The 15,410-nt window shown below is 45.6% G+C and overlaps 1 protein-coding gene across 7 annotated transcripts in view; it reads right to left on the bottom strand.

Annotated features, from left to right (window-relative positions):
• Nucleotides 1-15,410, bottom strand: part of MCF2L2 (MCF.2 cell line derived transforming sequence-like 2) — a 204,964-nt gene that overhangs the window by 51,086 nt on the left and 138,468 nt on the right. The window lies entirely within an intron of this gene.

Genomic DNA, 15,410 nt, shown 5'->3' with positions numbered 1-15,410 from the left:
TGGAAGATTCAAAACCCGTGTGTGCAGCTAGCGATTGACTTGTCCTCGGTGGGCTACAGTGTGGGGGTCAAGAGGGCAGATGGTGGAGTAGGAAATGCCTGGTTTGGATCCTTGGTCAGGAGAGTTTGCCTGACCCCTATGTTGTACGTGTGGTTTTCTATATTTTATCTCTAGCTTTCTTCTGTTTCATCGCTCACTTGGATCTTTCACCCACTTGGGTGTATTTTGTGCACCGGGTTAGATAGATGCCAGTTATGCCCCCTTCTTCTGGCATTCGATGTTTCAGGGGGTTTGATTTCCTCAGCCAAATGACTTGAGCTCCGTCTGCTTCCCTGGAGGAAAGAAGGTGGGGAGTGAGGTCGGCAAAATTCTAAGATGATCTGCAAGATACCTGGACCCTGCTATACACACACCTTCTCCCAGTCAGTCAATCAAACACTAATTTAGGTGCTGCTAAGATGCGATTTTGCCATTCTGATTTGTTCCAAATCAGCTGACCACATCCCATAAAATCTCTAGATCTGGGTCTAGAAGTAGAGAGATTGGAAGCATGAGGAGGTGACATAAGGGATATTCTCCTTTGCTGGCTTTGGAGGGGACGTGTGGCCAGGAGCAGAGGCAGCCTCTAGGAGCTGGGTGTGGCCTCCAGCTGATGGATAGCATGGAAACAGAGACTTGAGTCCTAGGGTTGCAAGGAACTGAGTTGCAAATACAATGGCGTGAACCTAGGACACTGGACACAGCCAGCAAATGGCTTGATTTTAATCTGTGGGACCTGGGCAAAAAGCCAGTCATGCTATGCCCGGACTCCTGTCCCAGGGAAACTGTGAGCGGAGCTGCTAAGTTTCTGGCCATATTTTATGCAGCAATAGAACACTAATGGAGTGAGGCTGGACTCCCACATCTACCTCTAGACAGACGGTTTTCTCTCTCTTCTCAGGCTGGGAGGCCACACTTCCCTTCCAGGCTTTCTCTCAGGCCTCCAGTGAGTCAGTCAGTGTTTGTACAAGTGTTCATGAGGAGAGTATGCACACTTATGGTTTCCTGTGAACTGTCGGCGGTTATCTATTAAACGGTAACCTAGCCTAGTGAATGGTTTCCTCTCCTTTCATAAAATGGACATGGCAAGAGACAAAGAACATAATTTAGGAAATCCACACAAATATACAAATAGCTATTAGTCTTATGTAAAAAAAAAAAAAAAAAAGAAAAAAGAAAGAAAACGCTCAGTGCACACGAACCTAACAAAGACATAGTAAAAAGAAGTAATAATTTTCAACTACTAAAATGGCAGAAATTTCAAATTTCAAAGGAAGACCGATAGATGAGGGTGTGGAAACACTCTCAGACAGTACTGGCGGGAGTGTAAATAGGTGCGCAATAACTTAGAAATAGCTCGTCAAATCGAAACGCGAGCTCCTTGACTCAGTAATTCCACTTTTAAGAATGTGTATTGTTTGTTATGAGAACAATAGCATGGTAGCAACAACCAGATATATGTGGGAAATTACTTAAATGCTCATCAATCAGTTATGGTGCATACCTATGATGAAATGCCATGCAGTTTTTAAAAGAACGAAGTCAATTGAATAATGCTGATCTGACAATCATCTTAAGTGAATTTAAAAAAACAAGATGCAGAAAAGTATGGATAGTGTGCAATTTGTATAAAAATGAGTGTATACACATACATATATGTAAAAGTATATATGCTTAGAAAATTCATACAAAGAAACTTAAGACACTGTCAGTAGTGATTGCTTTGGGAGAGTGGTACTGAAAGCTGAAAAACAGGGAAGGAGAATTTCTTCATCTTACTCTACACTTTTTTACAATATTTGATTAAAAAACTTTAAACACTGCTTTTAAAATTGAAGGAATGGCTTACATGGCACTTTAAAAATGAGTGTTACTAGAGGTAATGATATGTAAACCCTATTTGAAGGCTATATATAAATCCTACAATTTACGTATTTTAGAGCTCAACAGTTATTTTTAAAATGACAATCTTTGTATCTATTTATAAAAGCTTGTTATAAGACAAGACTGATGAAGGATAGTCACTGACAGAGGATACGATTTCAAGGAGAAAGACTACCAAAAAAGTTACTTTAAGATCATACTTAACAAACAGTCACTGAATAAGAGGTTTCTTTGCTTTTTATAAATCATCCTGAAATGATTGTCAGAAGGAAACATAGGTCTTGATACCCATCTATTTCTATGAGCTATGACATCAAGTAGAACCACAGCAACAGTGAAGCATTCATGGAAAACCAGAGTACAGCCAGCCTCTTATGCCCCCATGAAGCACTGGGCTTAAGCGACTTGGCAAGTCCGTTTAAGGATGAATTGGTGATTAAATGAAGTCCAAAGGTAGAAATAACTAGGTGGTGAGCAGAAATCCAAGTTATTGCCCGACAGTTATGTAAGAACTTAGAGACTCTTAGGAGCTTTTAAGAATTTGACACAAAAAAATAATCACAACTGAAGAAAAAAAAAATCCCTCGTCAGGTTATATCCCAGGTTATAGTTTGGAGAACAGTCCATGGATCGCATCCAGCTACTTTATTTTATTCTTTTTTTGTTTTATTTTATTATTGATTTCAAAGAAAGGAGAGGAAGAGAAAGAGATAGAAACATCAATGATGAGAAAGAATTATTGATTGGCTGCCTCCTGTCCACCCCACACTGGGGATCAAGCCCACAACCTGGGCCTGTGCCCTGACCAGGAATTGAACTGTGACCTCCTGGTTCATAGGTCGATGCTCAACCACAGAGCCATGCTGGCTGGGTCACTACTTCTTTTTACTTGTGTGAGTGCAATGGATAAAACTCCAGTGATAAGAAGTCCCCTGAACACTGGCCACCTACATTTCAGTTCAAATTAAAAATAAGAATAACCCTCGGGTCACTGTTAGACATTCTTTTTCCTTTCCTCTCCTTTGTTTTCCTTTCAAATGAGGATAGAATGGGAGAAATTTTATGATTCTACCTGATGATTGCCTGCTTTATTATTCAAAGCACATATCTTTGTTCATAGAAAAAGACTCAAGGATTAAACACCCAAAGTCACCAAGTATACATATGTAGATGAAGAACAGAAAACACTGGGATTTCTCAAGTAATTTAAAAACCTTTAAACACCTCAAGCAATTATGTCCTGATGGATATCTACCCAGAGGTGGGGCTGACCTGCCTGATCAGCCGGCACTAATGCACTCTACACTCCTGCACATTCGGGCTCTTTGTTTTACATTTAAAAGGGGGATCTGTCCCCACCTCCCACCTTGGACATTAGGGAATAAATGGAGGCATGATGGTTTGTTTTATGCTACCTTAAAATATGGAACCAGAGCTTTGGCTATCTGGTTCCATTCCACATGACACCTCATGTTTGTCTCAGATGATACCATAACCACGGGGCAAGAATAGAACCTTTTAAAATAATGAATGCAATCTTATTTGGTAAGCAAGATCATTAAAGTACGTACATGTTAGGATTTCCTGGTAAGTTTCTCTTTGTCCATGCATCCTAATCTTTCCCCCTTTTAACCCTAGCTCCTAATCCTCTCTGCCTCTTACTGGCCTTCCCCAATGTCCCGGCTCTTCAATAGAAGAGTATCCTTTTGAGAACCAGTTTGTCAGAAGTATATTTTTGCTCATTAATTGTAAACACAATTTGTCATCAATTTTTATTTATACTAATACTAGAGGCCTGGTGCACGAAATTCGTGCATGGGAGTGGGGGGGTCCCTCAGCCTGGCCTGCACCCTCTCGCAATCCAGGACTCCTTGGGGGATGTCTGAATGCCAGTTTAGGCCCTATCCTTTGGGATCAGGCCTAAACTGGCAGTTGGGCATCCCTCTTGCAATCTGGGACTGCTGGCTCCTAACCGCTCATCTGCCTGCCTGCCTGCCTGATTGCCCCTAATCACTCTGCCTGCCTACCTGGTCGCCCCTAACCACTCACCTGCCTGCCTGATCTCTCCTAACTGCTCACCTGCCTGCCTGATCGCCCCTAACTGCCTCTGCCTCAGACCCCACTACCGCGGCTTCGTCCAGAAGGATGTCCAGAATGAAGGTCGTTTGGCTGTCCGGTCTAATTAGCATATTACACTTTCATTATTATAGATGATAGGTCACATTACACACATCAGCAAGTATTACAGATGTTCACTTTTTACTGTCTTTGCCAAATTTGGAAGTTCTGTTCTTATCCTTCTCAAATTCTAGAACATCTGACATAATGGATGTTCACCTTCTTAAACCTTTTTCTTTCTTTGGTTTCTCTTTAGTACTCAATCTTTATTCATCTCTCTGTTGCTTCCTTGCTTCATCTGCCTCCTGTCTAATGTTGCTGCTCCCCAAAGGTCTGAACTCAGGTTTCCAGGCTTCCTTCCTCTTCCCTCATGCTTTTGGCTCTCCCACATCCTTATCTTCCTCCCAGACCTTTGGTCATACCCAAGTCCATTTTGCAAGCCACGTCTTCACTTGGCTGCCTCCCAGACACCTCATTCACCTCACGTTTGAAATAGAACTCATTAGATAGCAAGAGCAATGCACATCAGTAGGTCTGCCATGTTCCTAAGGTCCCCAAAACAGTTGTCATTTCAAACTCCATCCTTCCATTATCGCTTATATTCAGTCTGTCACCAAGCTCATCATTTCATCTCTCAGCATGCTTCTTCTCTACTTCTGGTGCTGCCAATATGGAGCAAACTCACCATTCCTCTTTTCTTAAATACTTTGGTGCACTCCTGGCATCTCATCCTTGCCTCTGAGGACTCGTTCTCATCAATCTGTTTCGCAAACCACCAGTCTATGTATGCTCTTCCCAAAGCTCCATTTCCATCGCACCCCATTCTCCCTCTTTAAAGGCTTAAAATGGCTCTCAAGTGCCCACAACTGCCAACAATCCCTCCAGTATTTCAAGACTTTCCATTCACAAGATAAGACTCTTGCATTAAAGGTAAATCCAGACCTACAGACTCAGAAAGGGGAGTGGTGGATGGGAGTGACAGGTAGAATCTGTAACTTTACAAACACCCCAGATTATTCTAGTACAGATGTTCTGCTATTCAATTGAGTAATACTGATCTGATCCACACCTTTTAGCCACTTTTCCTCCTTTAGTTATTCCTGTTATCATTATTTTATACTCCCTTGAAAATTCTAATCATTTTTGAAAACTCTGTTTCAATCCTCCTTCTTCCATGAAAACTTTTTTTAACAGCTTCAGATGAATTTAGTACTACAGTCTCATCCTTATTTCCCAGGCAAAAATAATTAGATCCAAATACTTATTGGCTCTCTACTATGACCCAGGCACCATAATAGGCACTTGGGCTAGAGAAATGTATCATAATCCCAGGCCTCAGTCCGTTCTTAGTCTAGTGACAAAGACAAGAAACCAATGACTCCAGGACAGTGTGATAAGATACCAGAGAGTAGAGAGCAAGCAGGTACAGAGAAGAGTGCAAGGAGAAGGGGACTCAACCTGTCCGGAGGGGTCTCAGAGACGGGGAATCTGAACCGTCCTTAGTAAGAGGTGAGGACTTGGCCATAAAGACAGGAAGAAGGATTCCATGTGTAGGAGTCCTGGCTACACAGGGGCCTTGTGGGAACCAGGCTGCTGGGACAAGGGTCTGGAGGGGGAGCATGGGGGCAGGGTGAGCCCAGATGGAGGAGATGCTGTCAAGCCAGGCTACCGCGCAGACTTGATGCAGGAGCCCGGGGAAAGGTGTGGGAGGTTGATTTGGCCAGCAGGGCAGGTATCTCTCCAAAAGCCTGTTTCATTAAGCACAGAATAGGTTCAGACTTAGTTTTACATCCCTCTTCTATTTCAATAAATTCCCCAAACTGTACATGGTAACAACAAAGAACACTTTATGTGGACCAGCAATTTTCACCTGGTGTGCTGCAAGAATTTTGAAAACATGCAATACCTGACTATTTAGTCAGGGGCACTGACCTTTTTCCCCTCAGATTGTCAAATAAAAAAATGACAAGAGTCAATACAATAGTCACCAATAGTCACCTGGTGTGAATGACCTGTCTTTGACCATAAATATATATTGTATTGGTCACATCGAATAATAAGATTGTGTCTGATTGGTTCATTTTTGGTACCAGAAATCCTCATATACAAATATGGATACTGATTTTTTAAAATATATATTTATTGATTTCAGAAAGGGAGGGAGAGAGAGAGAGAGAGAGAAACATCAATGATGAGAGAGAATCATTGATCAGTTGCCTCCTGCACAACCCCACTGGGGATCGAGCCCACAATGCGGGCATGTGTCCTTGACCAGAATCAAACCTGGGACATTTCAGTCTGCAGGCTGATGCTCTATCCACTGAGCCAAACCAGCTAGGGCAGATACTGATTTTTTTTAAAAATCACTTTAAAGCAAAGAGTAGGTAATTACTATTATTATCTTGTAAATCAATCAAAATTATACCTATTTTCGTCAGACTGGCAAAAAAGATATTTTTTGGTGTGCTGCAGAATTTTAGTAATTTATGTGTAGCACGAGAAGAAAAAGGTTGAAAATCATTGCACTGACTCATACAATGATCATGCTGAAGCCAATGATATTTTAAGCATTTATAAAAGGTCTGATGAATATGAACAATTCCCTGGTTCCTGGAAGGCTAACAGTTTTGCTCAATAGCTGTTCACGCTTTTCCACTTTTGTATCTGTTTCTTTATTTTGTCTTACGTTAATTAGATTTTATCTCATTACTCTGATGTAATTACCTCAAATTGTTTTTGGAAGAGGACGGGGTATAAATAAATTATTATTAAAGTTTATCCGGTGGATGCTTGCTCTTCAGTATCACATAATAAAGAATGACAAAGTAATTTCATGCATATTTCATTTTTTAAAAAAGAGGGGTTGATTATAAACACAATCTCATTAATCTAATTCAAGTTAACAATCCTGCATTTGTGTAACATGTTAGGCATTATAAAGGTTTTTTTTAATTGTTGCAAAAATATATATGACACAAAACTTAACCATTTAAACAATTTTTAAGTGTACAATTCAATGGTACCAAGTACACTCACAGTGTGGTGTAACCATTACCAGGACATTTCCATCATCCCAAACTGCAAGTTTGTAATCATTGAACACTAACCGCCCCATTCCTCCCTGCCCCCATCCCCTGGTAACCTCTATTCTACTTTCTGTCTCGCGGAATTTGCCTATTCTAGTCACACAACATTTGTCCTTTTATGTCTGACTTATTTGACATAGCATAATATTTTCAGGGTTCATTCATGTTGTAGTATGTGTCAAAACTTCATCTTTGTTAAGGCTATATTTCATTATTTATATATACCACTGTTGTTTTTACCCACTCATCTGTTGGTGGATGCTTGGGTTGCTTCCACCTTTTGTCTATTGCAAATAATGCTGCTATGATCATTGCTGTGCAAGCCTCTGCTTGAGTCCCTGCTTTCAATTCTTTGGAATATAGGCCCCAAAATGGTCTTGCTGGATCACATGGTATTTCTATTTTTAACTTTTTGAGAAACCACCATACTGTTTTCCAAAGCAGTTGTACCATTTTGTAGTGGCTACCATCAGTGCACCAGGATTCTAATGTCTCCACATCCTCATTAACACTTACTATTTTTCCATTTTTTAAATAATAGCCAGCCCATTGGGTGTGAAGTAAGGTGTCTTTTTCAATGTGTTGGTTATATTCCTTGAGCCATCCAACACCTGATAAAGAGCTCATCCAGGACAGATGTCCTATCTTATTCATCCTTGTCCCATGACTTCCAAGCAGGTAAATTCCCAATAAATGTATGGAATGGATGAATGATAGATTTCAGGAACAGACAGACACCAGTTCTGTGAGTAATAGTAGGTACTAATTGTTATTCTCATTTCACAGAGGAGGAAATTAAGACTCACAGCAGTAAGCGATTTGATTGAGATCAAACTGCTGGCTAGGCATTGCCAGCAAGAGTTCAAGTATAGGCTTTCTAGCTTTAAAACCAGCGGCAGGGGAACTGATATGCCAAGGGCGAATGTCAGTCCACTAACGCAGCACCCAATATTCTGCAGCATAGCTCTGTCAGTGACAGGAAGGACACAAGTGGGATGGTGGGGGAAACTGGCTCAGGCCCTGTGTGTTCACGTTTAGGATTCAGGGAATTAGTCTGAAGTCTCAGAGCCATGGTCCACAGGCACATCTTCAATCCAAACATAACAAGATGTGCGAGAAATTGCTGGTACACCAAGGAAATTCATGGAATACTGCTGAGATGAAAACCATTATCCATTCAGTTCATAGGAAAGGGTACTACTGGTACTAACTCCATCAGGAGTATCCAAATTATTCAGTAATCTTCAGTAAAGAAAAGAAATTGTGAAACAGTTAATAAGCTTCCACTTCATGCAAATAAAAAGAAGTCTATTGAAAAAAAAAAAAAAAAAGGAAAATTCCAAAGACAGAAAAATGTATAAAATAGTCAAAGATAAAAAACCTTGGGAAGAGCCACACTGCTTTCTCTGCCCTGTATACCTTTTTTTTTTTTTTGCAGACCTATTTGTATCTTTATCTCCCCTGCATATAGCTTCTTATTCTATTAATCCCTTTCCTCCCAAGAGGTTTGTTTACTTACTATAATAGAACATATCTCTCAGAAATATTGCTCTCTCTTTCCAGCATTCCTTAACCCCGTACCTGCAGGTTCAAATAGAAAAATGTTTAATATTTGGTTTTATGACCTTGGTCATCAGATCAACCAAGACTGAGTCATGATGAAATATATTGTTTCAGATCAAATGATTTATCAAGGACTTTAGAGTTGCCTTCTTAGAAGGACTGTTACATGAAACAAAAATCTCAGTACAGTAAAACTATTTCTAACTCTTAACGAATGATGGTCTGCTTATATAAAAGCCTAAGCAACAACCCGACCTTTCGACCAGCCAACTGTTAGCTATGACGCGTAATGACCACCAGGGGGCAGACGCTCAATGCAGGAGCTGCCAAGCTGCCGTGACTTGGCAGCTGCAGTTCTTGGGTGACGCACCTAGAACCAGAGAGGAGGGAGCCCGATTAGGGGTGCATCACCCAAGAACCGCCCTCTCACAATCTGGGACCCTTCGGGGAATGTCGGAGAACCAGTTTTGACCAATGCCCGGAGGCCAGGCCGAGGGACCCCACGTTTTAAATAATTAACTCAATATAAACCCCAGGTAGGCCTATAACTGTCTGGTTTGAGTGGGGTTTGAACCATATAGGCTTCATAAGCAGGCAATGAACAGTTAGAAATTTTTAACTATTAAGAAAAGGAAAACAGGGAATTCTATTTTAAGTTGTCCTTAAAATATCAGCACAACCAAACTTAAGTGTAAAACACAAATGGTTGCATCTGGGCCAGGCCTGCAGACTCCATGTCATAGTCAGTACGATTTCCTGGGCACCTGCTGTAATGTTCTTGTTTTCTCAGTACAGCCCCATCACAGGACCCAAATCATTGTACTCAGTTTAGAGAGCTGGCAAGGCTGATACCAACTGTCTTTTAAAATATAAGCGTCAGACAACATTCAAGATCGTCCCTGCACAGATGTCATTGTTCACTCAAGTTGGCCGTGCCCTCCTGAGTAGGAGGCGGGAGATGGAGTTAGAGGCAGCCCCTGGAAACTTTCCCAGAACCCTGATGGCCCTGGGAGTGTGAGGTGTGTGTCTGATCTGCACGTGGGGAGGGGAGAGAAATGCCGGCAGAACCACTGTCAGGGAGTGGGCCCAGGCCACTGCCACTGGGGCTGCCTGGGCATGTGCAGCCTGGAGGGAGACCTGTGCCAGCCTCGCTCCACCCCAGTCCTCTCTCCCCACCCCTCCCCCAGCGAGGCCGCCCCATCCACAGCACAGCTCTACTGGACCAAAGAGGGACCCAGCCTCCAGGACCTCCTCTCCGAAGCCGCCCCTGTCCATGCGGGGCCCCCGCTGAGGTTAGATGGGCACATAGAGAGGCCCTGGGTGTGATTAGGAGATGATCGGTGCAGCAGGCCCCTGCCCCGTGCAGAGGAGAGAAAGGAAGACAGTGGGGTCTGAGAATGGCCTGCAGTGAGTGCCTCTGTGTGTCCTGGGCTCCCTGCATCTTCCCGTTCCAGGTGTACCTGTGTGGCTTCATCCAGCGGCCAAGCCCTGGAATGGAGGGAGGATGCGGAATGTGCCAAACCACAGGAGCAGAGGCAAGACTGTGGGGGGGGAGGGGGGGGCGAATGCCTCGGTGTGTCAGCGTTGGGGCTGCTGGCATCAGGGAGGAGCACACTGGGGCCATTGTCCTGTAGACGGGCTTCCTGGAAGGGAAGTTTGAATATGTGATGACTGTTGGAGCGTTCAGCACACATTCAACTCAACCAACCGTCAGTACATACGTGTCCACCCTGTGCAGATGTCCACCCTGTGCAGAACCTGTGAGGGATTCTTCGTGGGAACTGGAGATGAGCAGGACGTGGGCTCCCCGCTCAAGAGGTCTGAGGCCTCTCAGAAGAGCAGGGAACGGATCCACAGACAATTTACACAGCGACACAGTGCCAACTGTTACTGACACGCAACGCCCTGGGCTGGGCCCGCTGGTGAGAAGAAGAGGATTCTGGCCCTCGGGACAGTCAAGTCCCATCCAGTCAGCGTTTCACAAACACGTGTTCAGTTCATGCATTTTAGACGTGTCAAGATAGGACTTTTGTGACACATGTAAGTGAAGACATTCACGTGTGGAGCTCAGAATCTATAGAAAAACAAGTCATGGATAAAGGTCACGGACGAGACCACCAAGGAGCAGGTGTGGGAGGAAAGCCCAGCCAGAAGGACTGGGTGGAGTGGCTGGCGGGCAGCACAGGAGGAGGCAGCCAGAGATGGTGCGTTATGTGAAGGGGCGATGCTGCATTAACAGAGACGTGAAACACAGCAGGTCCTTCTGCAGCCATGATGATGGGCTGCAGCATGAAGGCGCCTCTGCCAGCTCACCAGTGAGAGGCGTTTTCTGCAGCCAAGGTGGCATGAGGCTGACAGTGTCCACACAGCCCCTGAGGATTGCCGTGCTCGGCCCTTCACGCACGTCATTGTTGTTGCAGTCAGTCCTCACTGCACCCTTCCAGGCAGGAATGGCCGTGCGGCGTACAGAGGTGGGTCACTTGCCCAGATCCTGTGGCCGGCAGGAAGGTCAGGATTCCAGCCCATCCCTCTCGCAGCTCAGGCCTTGCATGAACACTCACCATTTTAGAACACAGCCTGTGGTGTGTCTGAGTAGGACAGGGCCTGTGAGGACATCTCCTACGTAACAGAGTCCAGAAAGTGCAAATTACCTGAACCTGTCAAGCCTGGCTCAGTGCTCCCGTGGGGTTAGGCTTAGCTAAGCTGGTCAGCCATCAAAACTGCTTCTCCATTATTTCAGTAATGCATGCTTCTTTTTCGGGTCTCTTGCTCCCTAGATTCTCTTGTACTTGGGGTTCAAGTCTTCTTTCCCAACAAGTTGTGAGACATGCCCTTCTGCCTTATTCTCTGGTCCTGTCTCCCACATCTGTTTCTCCTCTGCTCTTTCTCTGCCTTATCTTATTCTTTCTAAATCGAACATGCAAATTGCAATTCCTCTCATTTTTTCCAGTACTTCCTGTTGTTCTCTGGTGCTCTGGGAAGCAAATTCCCGATCATAGTGGTTTTTGTTCACCAGCAGCGATTGTGGATAAAGAGGGCAGGGCGACGCTGTCTTCCTTCTTTGAGACGGTTAAATCAGCGTCACTACTATCATCTAATCTTATTTCTAATTAATTTCCAATTTTTCATGTACTTCCTCCCAATTAAATAAATTGAGTGCTCTGTTCTTATCCATCAAGCCTATCATTCTCTTTCTCCCCCTCTGGGGTGGGATGGGGAGCCAGCCTGGGGTAGGAAATCCTCCCACATGAACAAAGGAGCCTCCCGGACTGTTCCCCCCTTCCCTGTGTGGTGTGTACAGTGGGCAGCCGGGCAGACGTTCTGGGCCACTCTGTTCATCCTCATCTTTCACCCACCCCCTCTCCCCGCCCCCCCTCCCAACAAAAGCCACACACATCCTCTCATCAGTCTCCTGACTTACATTGGAAATTATTTACCTGTCTGGGGCATCTATTTCCATATAGGATGATATGAATATGTGATTTGCATGTATATATCAATGTTCTGATTACTTTGTATTTCTTGTGGAACAGTCCTCCGTGTTTGTGCATGTGGAAGGCTCTTGGGCTAACACATGGACCTATGTGGGCCTGGCTCCACATGGCCTGAAAGGAATATAAAGGTAATTGAACATTTGCCCATAAATATGACATACACATATGACAGATGGGAAGAATGTATCTGAAATTACTGTCGGGATTTTATTTTGCGTTTGTAAAGAAGGGAGGTGATTTGCACAGCACTAACAATGAGTCAGTTTTCTTATGGGTCCCTGTCAGTGACCCCCTTACAAATCACATTATATAAATATTTGTCTGTGTTCTGACATGCATATGGCACTATAATATCTGAGTGGATAATAGCAGTGCTGAGTCATTCTCTCTATGGGTAATATATATATATATTAAAAAGAATTGTATGGCTCAAAATAAGCTAAAGGGCTTACAGAAAGCAGCTATAAACCATCTGGAAAACTTAGTTTGAAATAACAGGTACAATACTGTAATTACAATTTCAAACTCGGATTCAGTAATCTGCTTTGAACTCATTACCTGTCTTATTCCTTGTACAGTAAGAAATGCAAGGCTTTTAATTTACTTGAGGTGGGTTAATCTTTGGTTTCCTCTCATGTTCAGAAATCTGTACAATTACAAAGTTGTTCAAAATATTAACGATAATATTAAATGATGATGTTTGCTAAGTGATGTTTGTTCTATAAGACGGCTTGAACATCTGAGGAATGAGAAACCAAACAATAAAGGATTTAGTTACCCTCTCCTTCCGTAGAAATTTACATTCTTCTGATTTTTGTCTAGAGGTGTGCATTAAGTACTGTAAGCAAGAAAAACAGCTCCAAGAAGACACTCATGTGGATTCTGGCTCACAGTTGATCATCTGAGGATATGTCCTCAATTAACTACCGAGGCGCCGGGAAGCACTTCCTGGAGTGGTCTTGCACCCATTGGAACTGAATCCGGTGGGACCTATCCATCAACAGCAGCACATCATCACCACCACGCGGGGTGGCGGCGGAGGGGCAAGCCAGGCTGGGCTTCGCAATGACTCACGACGCCAAGAGGTGCAGGAAACTCGCGCCAGCGGCCCGCGCCGTGGGAGAGCCTCCCGGGTGCCGCGCCCCCGCCCTCCGCCCGAGCCCCTGATTGGGTCCGCTCTCATCTGCCCACTCCACTCGGCTCCCCGAGGAAGCCAGCGAGTCCAGCCCGCGCTGACTGCCCAGGCCTTGCCCAAGATCAAGCGGGCAGGTTTTGTTTTTGAGACCAAAGGCCTTTGCTTCGACATCGGGAGGACAGCCGACCTTCGATTTGGGAGTTTAAGGAGCTGGGCTTGGATTTGGTAAGTTTTGCTTTAAGCGCTCTTTGAAATTAAACCGGGCTTAGAAGTAAAATCATTGGGGGCGGGGGGATCCCCCTCTCTGCCTTGCATTTTTTAAAACTAACCGCTGGAGTGAAGCTTTAGTTTTCCGTAGCGTTTCCTTCTCCTGTCACTCAGGCTCCCAGAAGCTCCTGGCGTAAGCGGTGTGACAAGACTCTTTCTGTCCTGGCTAGCGCTTGGAACAGTTGCTCTAAACAAGGAAATAAAATAAAGGGGCAACTGCAGCTCAGCCAAAACTTACCTCCCAGAGAGGAGTAGCTGCCGCTTGTTCCGAACGAATGGATTGTTAGTCTAACTGTTAGACTCTAACAAATATCCCTGATGAAACTGTATTGAGACCAGTTGCTTCAGGGTAATTAACTCGAGATCGATGGTACGATTTTTAAAAATTGTTGCTCTACAGCCGACTGCGTCCTATGTGGGGCCGACCCTCCCACTCCGCCACGGGGTGGAAATGTGGTCCTCCCGTTCTGACCACTAAAAGGGGGGAGCTCTAGCACGCTTCTGGGGGAAAACCTCAACTCCCTGATGAGTTGTTCTTTGTGCCCGGGAAACGGAGACCGAGAGCAGCTCCAGGTCCGCCGTCCGGGCTCGGGCCGCCCAGCCTGCGCCCCGCCCCTGCCCGGCCGGCCGGCCGCCCGCCGCGCCGCGCCGCCGAAGGGAGCAGCCTGGGACCAAGGAAAGGAGACTCGCCGTCTCTTCTGTCCGCCCCGGACCTGACGAGGTTTCTCAAAGCGGGAGGGGAAGGTGGCGAGGAGGTGAGGGCGCGCACGTTCGGGAGGGCGGCTGCAGGACTCCAGGTTGGAGTGCGCGCCGGGGCCGGGCGCGCGGCTGGGCGTCGGGAAGCGGGGGCGGCCCCGCGCCACGGGGTCGGGCTGGGGCCGCGGGAAGCGCGGCGGGGAAGGGGGGCGCGTTTCCTCCCGAGCGCCTTTGTTCGCTGCTGCTTGGGGGCGGGCGCCGACCACCGGGATCCCGGGCCGAGCCGCCGCCCAGGTGCTGCAGGCGCAGTCAGGCTGGGGGTCGCGGAGCTCCGCTGGGGGGGGTAAGTTTCCCGGGGTCTGGCGGGTTCCCCTACCCGAGGGAGCTCCAGAGAGGCGCCCGCCGCGCCCCGCTGCTAAGACCCGCCCGAGCGCGGGAGACCCGAGGCCTCAGTTTCCGGCGGGGGTCCCCCAACCTTGCGCTGCCCCGAGGCTGCAGGGGTGAATTCGGGTAGGAACCTTGCGTCGTGGTGGAAACTAGGAACCGCCAGACTGAGGAAGCTTTCGTGGCTGGGGAAATGGAGACGAGGAAGTGGGCAGGCTGGGGGGACTGGGGAAGGAGACCTCTTCCTAGCGGGAAGGTCTCTGCCACTCTTTTTTTTTTTTACTCTGCTGAATTTTATTTTGCATCCCAAAGTGACATACCATATAGGTGAAAGTAGCAACTTTTCATCTGACTCTGACTACACACCCTATATTTTTTCTTTCCCAGTGTTGGTTTTCATAGGTTATGGGTTATGTTGAAGAGACACCTACGTTGAAGTTACACAGTGGTGGGTGGTGGCTTGTAGCTCCTATTTAGGGTAATTCTCTGATGAAAGGACAGCTATTAGAATTGGACTTGTTCCGCTGTGTCTTTATTTTGGGAAATGTTGCCTGGTCCCTATGGGGGAAGGGAGAGAGATATGAGAAGCTGAAACTGACCCAGAAAAGGATGACTGAAGGTAGTTGTATTAAGTAGTGGCGCTGAAAGGTCCCATCCTGAACTTCCTGAAAGGGGATTGGTGATTAGCAGCTAAGGTTTTACTTTCTCAAAACAAACTTAGGGTAGATTTTATCTCTTGTTACA

Source organism: Plecotus auritus, assembly GCF_963455305.1.
Source record: "Plecotus auritus genome assembly, chromosome: 2".
NCBI lineage: Eukaryota > Metazoa > Chordata > Mammalia > Chiroptera > Vespertilionidae > Plecotus > Plecotus auritus.
Note: the sequence above shows the minus strand (reverse complement) of the source record. Positions and strands in the feature narration are given on the sequence as shown.